Here is a 6,018-nt window from a genome sequence, read left to right as displayed (position 1 = left end):
CTTGCCCCAGTGTTGTTCTATTTGTCCATAGGATTTTTGTGCAGGGGTGGGGAAAAAACATGTTATCCTCTTGCTCAGTATTCTTTCTTCCGGAAGATATGCCACTTGCATCTTACAGGCTTGCTTGACTACTTAGGGAGTTAGCCAGCCTGAACCATTAATCACTCTTGGCACAAATTTGCTCAGATGTGACTCATCACTGTATTATAGACCCTGGCCACATAATACCGAAATATCTGTGCATGATTTCCTCCCTTTTGTCATAGTGGTGTTTTGGGTGTCCGTCGAAGGTGATGGTTTGTCAGGCATGGTATCTGTTACACAGAAGTCTACAGCAGCAGATACATTCTCCCTTTTTGACTAGCAACTTAGGCTGGCATGTAAAACGGAGTATTTTTTGATACCTGGTCTGTCCTGATATGCAGCAGTTTATGGTTCCTTTGAAATTATAATAAAAGATGAAAATGGGGCGGGAAAGGAATTGCAAATGGAAACTGTTGAGGAACGTCAGGGAGGTTTCTTACATGTTCCTGGAGTGCATTACTTGGGTTTGAGTAAATACAATATAGATATGCAAAAAAATGCAGTGACCTGAATACCAGTGTCGTATCAACTTACAAAACAAGTTGACCTTGTACCCCTATTACAGAGTTAGATTCAGTAATTTCAAAGTAAGTGTCATTGTGGACAGTCTCTGGGTCTGAGTATTGGTCTGTTACACATGAGCAGTTCTCACTGGCTTGCATATACATAACTTCTGTGGATCAGGTCCCCTCATAACTGCATCTGTTTAAAGATGATACTGCAAATGTAACAATTTTGTTCAGTACTTAATATGCTAAATTTGGTTGCAAACACTTCACTGGGGAGAAAAAAAACCCTGCATACCTGTGCAGATAATTGTCATAGTTTTGATGCACGTTTACTGTTCCTTCAAATCCTACCTAAATAACTATGATAGCAATGTACTTTACTCAGCAAGTACGTGTAAATCACACTCGTGTGCGCAAGTCCTGTGTTCATAGTATAATGAACCCTTTTTTAAAACATTGTGCAAAAATTCAGCAAATGAAAAATGTACCAGGAAGTATTAAAATATTAGACCTGTTAAATTAGCAAACAAGCAGAATTTGGTTTGCAGTCTTTTTCCCCATCAGAATAGATAGGATGGTGCAGGTGGGACTAAAGAACTCTGTTTTTAAGTAACATCTCTGATTTACACTGAAGAAGTTGTTGAGGGACAGAATTATAAAATAAGCATCTTTTTGCATCAAATTTGTGTAATTTGGCCAGTTGATAATTCTTTTCTAGGTTTTGTGGATATTAATCAGTTTCTTCTGAAACAGTTACAGTGCAATTTGAAGTCTAAAATCTACTGCTTTAGATAGGTTTGTTTAAACCTGGTATGACTGGATTCACAGAAGATCAGATCATTCAGGTGGAGGAAGTGCTTGTAAGTCTGTTTTCTATTTCTATAACAGTAGCATGTAAAGAGCTTCTCCATCAATGCCAAACTGCCTAGTGCTTTATCAGGAGATCTTAACTGAATAGTTAAGAACCAAAGGGCTAAAGTGAACAAATAGCCTTTATTACAGCCTTGAGACTTAACTGACTTCACCAAAACTGCATTCTGATGTTCATTTTCATAACAGAGTGATTCTCCCAAATAGCAGTGGGCTTTCTTACCCTGGACTTTACTTTGCACCTGTTGTTGTAGTACTTGAGCATCTCTTTGGTAGTTTACATTGTATGTTATTGGACAATGTACTGTACAAATTAGTGAGCTGCTCTCATAAAACCCAAATGTCAGTATGTAAGGTTTTTGCTTTTTGTAAAAACAAACTGCATTCAGGACAACATTCAGTCTTTCTTATATGCAGGACAACTCTACTATTGCCATGGCAGCTCTACTTTATTATGAATCCACACTAAAGACTCAGAATTAAGAAAATATGACAGCTCTTGTTCCGAGACCAGGTTTTACATGTGTGCATACAGAAATTAGCCTTAAACTTTTTATGTGCTGTCTTGTGCCATAGCAGAGATGTTAGATAAAGTATTTAAATAAATTTCAAAATAGCTTTGAGAGTGCATGGAGCTTTTTAAAAATTCTTTCATGTATAGAGTGGAATATTCAGTTTTTTGGGGGGTTGCCCCATGCATTACTTGAGCACAGTTTTATTGAAAGAGATTTTTTGGCATACTTTAAATCCTAACTATGCATAGACCTGGTCAGTTCCTTGATTGCCTACTTTGTAGCTTAAGAAAAATTAAAGGTCTATTTTTATGCACAACTTAACACACTTGATACTCCTGTTTTCTTGGTATTTTACACTTTTAGCCACACTTAAAGGCTGGTGGCAGTGTTCAGTAACACTGACAGTTGATTTTGAGATATACTAAATGGTGTTCCTCCAGTTGTAAATTCTACATAATTCACAAGGAAGGAGGGCATTGTTGTAATAAAGATCCGTGGTGGCAGCTATGACTATTGGAATCCTTTTGGCACAAGGGAAGAGGACTTCTTTGTTAAAGTTTGATCTGCTTTAGCTATTCTTTCCTTGCTTGGTGCCATAATCCTGTAGCAAAAAATTTAAGTACTTGGAAAAGTAACAGGTAATGCTTGATTACATATATCTTGGAAAGACATTCTTGGTTGCATGTACATATCCCAAGTGAGGAAAAAAGGGAGTGGAAATGAAATATTGCATACTGTGGAAGTAAATGATTGCTGTGTTTGACTTACGTAAAGCAATAGCAGCTCTTAAAAAGTATGTTTAGTCTCAGGGCTATTTTTTTGGTTTGGTCTAAAATACAATTTACTGGAATTCAGAATCTGAGATTGTTGGAAAACACTGAAGCTGAGCCTTTTGGGAAGAAAAAAACAAAGTCATATCCATTAAACTTTCTTCTGCCTCAGGCCTAACTTCTTGTTGCTCATTGAGTTTAACAGAATTCAGTGGTACAGCAATAATTTCTTGCTGAAGTATTATCTGTTCTCTCCCTGTCGTCTCTGAAATGCTAACTGATGTCTTCACAGTAACTCACTGCCAGTGATGTCCATATTTCCTTTCTGAATGTTTCCTTGCTGAGTATCTGACAGCTTCTCTGTGAAAGTGAAAGGCCGAAGGAGAATGCATAGAAAGTCACAAGAGACTTGCAGTTACAAAGATCAGTGCTGCAGGGTGACTTCTTAGGTATCTTGATTTCTGTTTGACTCATCATGCGCACGCACACATACAATCTGCGTAGGTCTGCTGCTTTTATCTTTATGGTTTGAGGCAGGACTGGTATTTATAAGAATCTTATTTTATGGACAGACTCGCAGACCTGTTGTCATCCAGAACCGATGTGCACTTACATGTATCTACAAAGCCAAGCTTGTGTGTCGTTCTTACTTGTTCTTATGAAATGAATATAACCTGCAAAAAAGACCCTTGACATAAAAGCATCCAAACACTTGAGAGTGTCAGGACTGTGCTTTCTCTGCATAGTTCCATAGTTTAAGTGTGTGCCCTTCATCAGATGTCATAGCCTAAAGATGCTGTTATGGCTTAGACCCAAACCAGGTTGGTGTGTATTGAAACAAAAATGTTCACTCTTAGAAAAAGAATAGAAGGTACACCTTTCCTAACCAAGGGAGGTGAAAAGCACTGTGGAAGAATTGGTTTCATTATGATCAAAGAGTTCTTATGGAATTGTTTTTCTAAACCTGGGTATGCAGGAAAACAAAATGACCACTTGTTGCAAGATGTACCTATATATTTCTTGACATGAGTTTGTGAGTGTTCAGCAACTCTAAAAATCAGTTCTGCTCTTAGCATTTTGTTTATGCAAAGAATGACCTAGATGTATTGTTTTGAAACTGTTACTTTGCGTGTCAAGTCAAATGGGGAGAGAATGTTAACTATTCACAAGTGTTTTATGAAATTCCAGTCCTGTACCCCAACTGAACTGCAAGTCTCTTTCTGAATGCTCCAAATGTAAATGGAGTCCTGTTACTGCTTGCTTGATTCCATTGCATGTCATGAGTAAATACTTAAGGTATGGTCTTTGTTTAATAGTTCTTCATTGGGATTTGTATTTGACTAGAGACTTCTGTAGTGTTGACAAGTCTGTCTGAATTGCAGAGGAGGACTTGGCCTGATAACACTGCAAGTTAATATTTCTTACACAAATTTCTTTAGAAACAACTCTCTTTGGAAAATCTAGTACGCTAAAAAAAAATGAATAACCTTTCTGGGCACCTCATCCACCGTAATTGTCAGTGTACTGATGCTTAAGGAAGAATATTGCTTGGCTTTATTCTAAATTATTTCATTTATCGAAATGTGCAATTTTTGAGGGTAGCAGTCAAGGGGTGTCCAAAACTGCCATTAGATTTGCCTTTGTATGAAATTGGCTGATATGTTTTCCTCTGTTACACTGTGATAACTTGTGGAGGTGTTCTTGCGTGTGTTGTACTGATAGGTTACTTGTTGCATGTAAGGCAATTTTTGTAAGCAAGAGAAATTCCAGGGATGTTCTGCAAAAAGGGCCTATTCTGAGGTGATGTACACTGGTGTAACTGGAGCAGCTCAACTAATTTCAGTGGAATTCTTGATTTACACTAGTCTCTTTGCTATGTGTAGTTATGCCAGTACTATTTTGCACAATGTTATTTTGAATCTTGAGTTCTGACTTGTGAACTGTTTCTACTGAAAACAGTGAAAATTTTACAAACTGCAATAGCGGAATGTTTTTGGGATATTTTTTTTTTATTTGCCTAAAATAAAAAGTCATCACTTCGAGCTATGGGCTAGTCTTGGATTTATTTCTAGTAGCAAGGGGTTTTGTGTGTTCTGACAGCCTGAAGGTGTGCCTGAGGATTTACCCTGAGGGCAGTAGGCATTTACTTCAAATAAAATATGCACTTTTAACCCATTTAGAGGAAATTAATCAGGGTGGAAATCTCTGATTAATCCATACCCTTATTCCTTCAGTGCATTCTCAGAATAGTCCTGAGAATCTGCCTTTCCGCATCTTCATCTGCAGTAGGTTTGGTCAGTTCCTGAGCACTTTACAATTCCACTGTTAGGGGAAGATGCCACAAGTCCTGGATTTCGGGAACAGAAGGATTCAGCATGTGTTCTCCTGGGAATGAAGGTATGGGAACAGGACTGAGAAAAAAGACCTGGATTCCTGCTGATAGGTTCATACTGCTGTTCAGTAGAATGCAACTGCTGAAGCCTACCTGGGAAGGTATGTAGGCTGTTTGTTGAAATAGTCTCATATTCTACATGCTTCTGTTCACTCAAAACAAGCTTTTTTCTTCATAAGCAGAATTTGGAGCCAGGACTCCTTTATGCTAGAAATAGTGAGTTAGATAAAGTATGTATTTTGGGGTTTCTTGCTAGCTCTTGTATTAAATTTAAGTCTAATTTGTCTAAAAGACTTGGAGCAATTCCCCTTCTGGAAAATCAGTCGGCTATATTTCATTCCAGAATGAAGAGAGGGGTAGGAGATTTCCCTGAATCTGGGGAAACCGAAGGATTTCCAGTGTGTACCCCTCAAAGCAGGGCTGGCTTGTTCTTTTCCATCGGTGGAAAGGGTTAGACCGATACATATGACAGCAGCATCAAGTTCCCAAGAAGGCATTTCACAGCCGGAGTCCATGGGTAAATTCACACCTAACTCAGAAACTACTTGGTTAACATGTAAAAGAGGAATTCACAGCTGTTGAAGTCTGCAGACTTCAAGAGACTTTTCTGTATTTGATGCTTTCTCACATTTTATTCTTTTTCACCTGTTCAGTTGTCTGCGGATGTTTGCCTGTTTGCAGGTGAACAGGACCTGATTCTTTGTTAAATAGGCTGTGACTGCATTCTTCATTAAACTATTTCTTCACTGCTAATTACAAATCTAGTATTTATGGTTTCATGCATGTAAGGATGATTTTTACTGTAAATACATCTGGTGTTTAAATTCTTTTCACACCTTGTATTACATATAGGTAAACTGCATGACACATTAAGAAGC

This window comes from Gavia stellata, chromosome 8, assembly GCF_030936135.1.
Source record: "Gavia stellata isolate bGavSte3 chromosome 8, bGavSte3.hap2, whole genome shotgun sequence".
In the NCBI taxonomy this organism is placed as follows: Eukaryota; Metazoa; Chordata; class Aves; order Gaviiformes; family Gaviidae; genus Gavia; species Gavia stellata.
The sequence above is the reverse complement of the archived record's forward strand: the minus strand, read 5'-3'. Positions refer to the sequence as shown.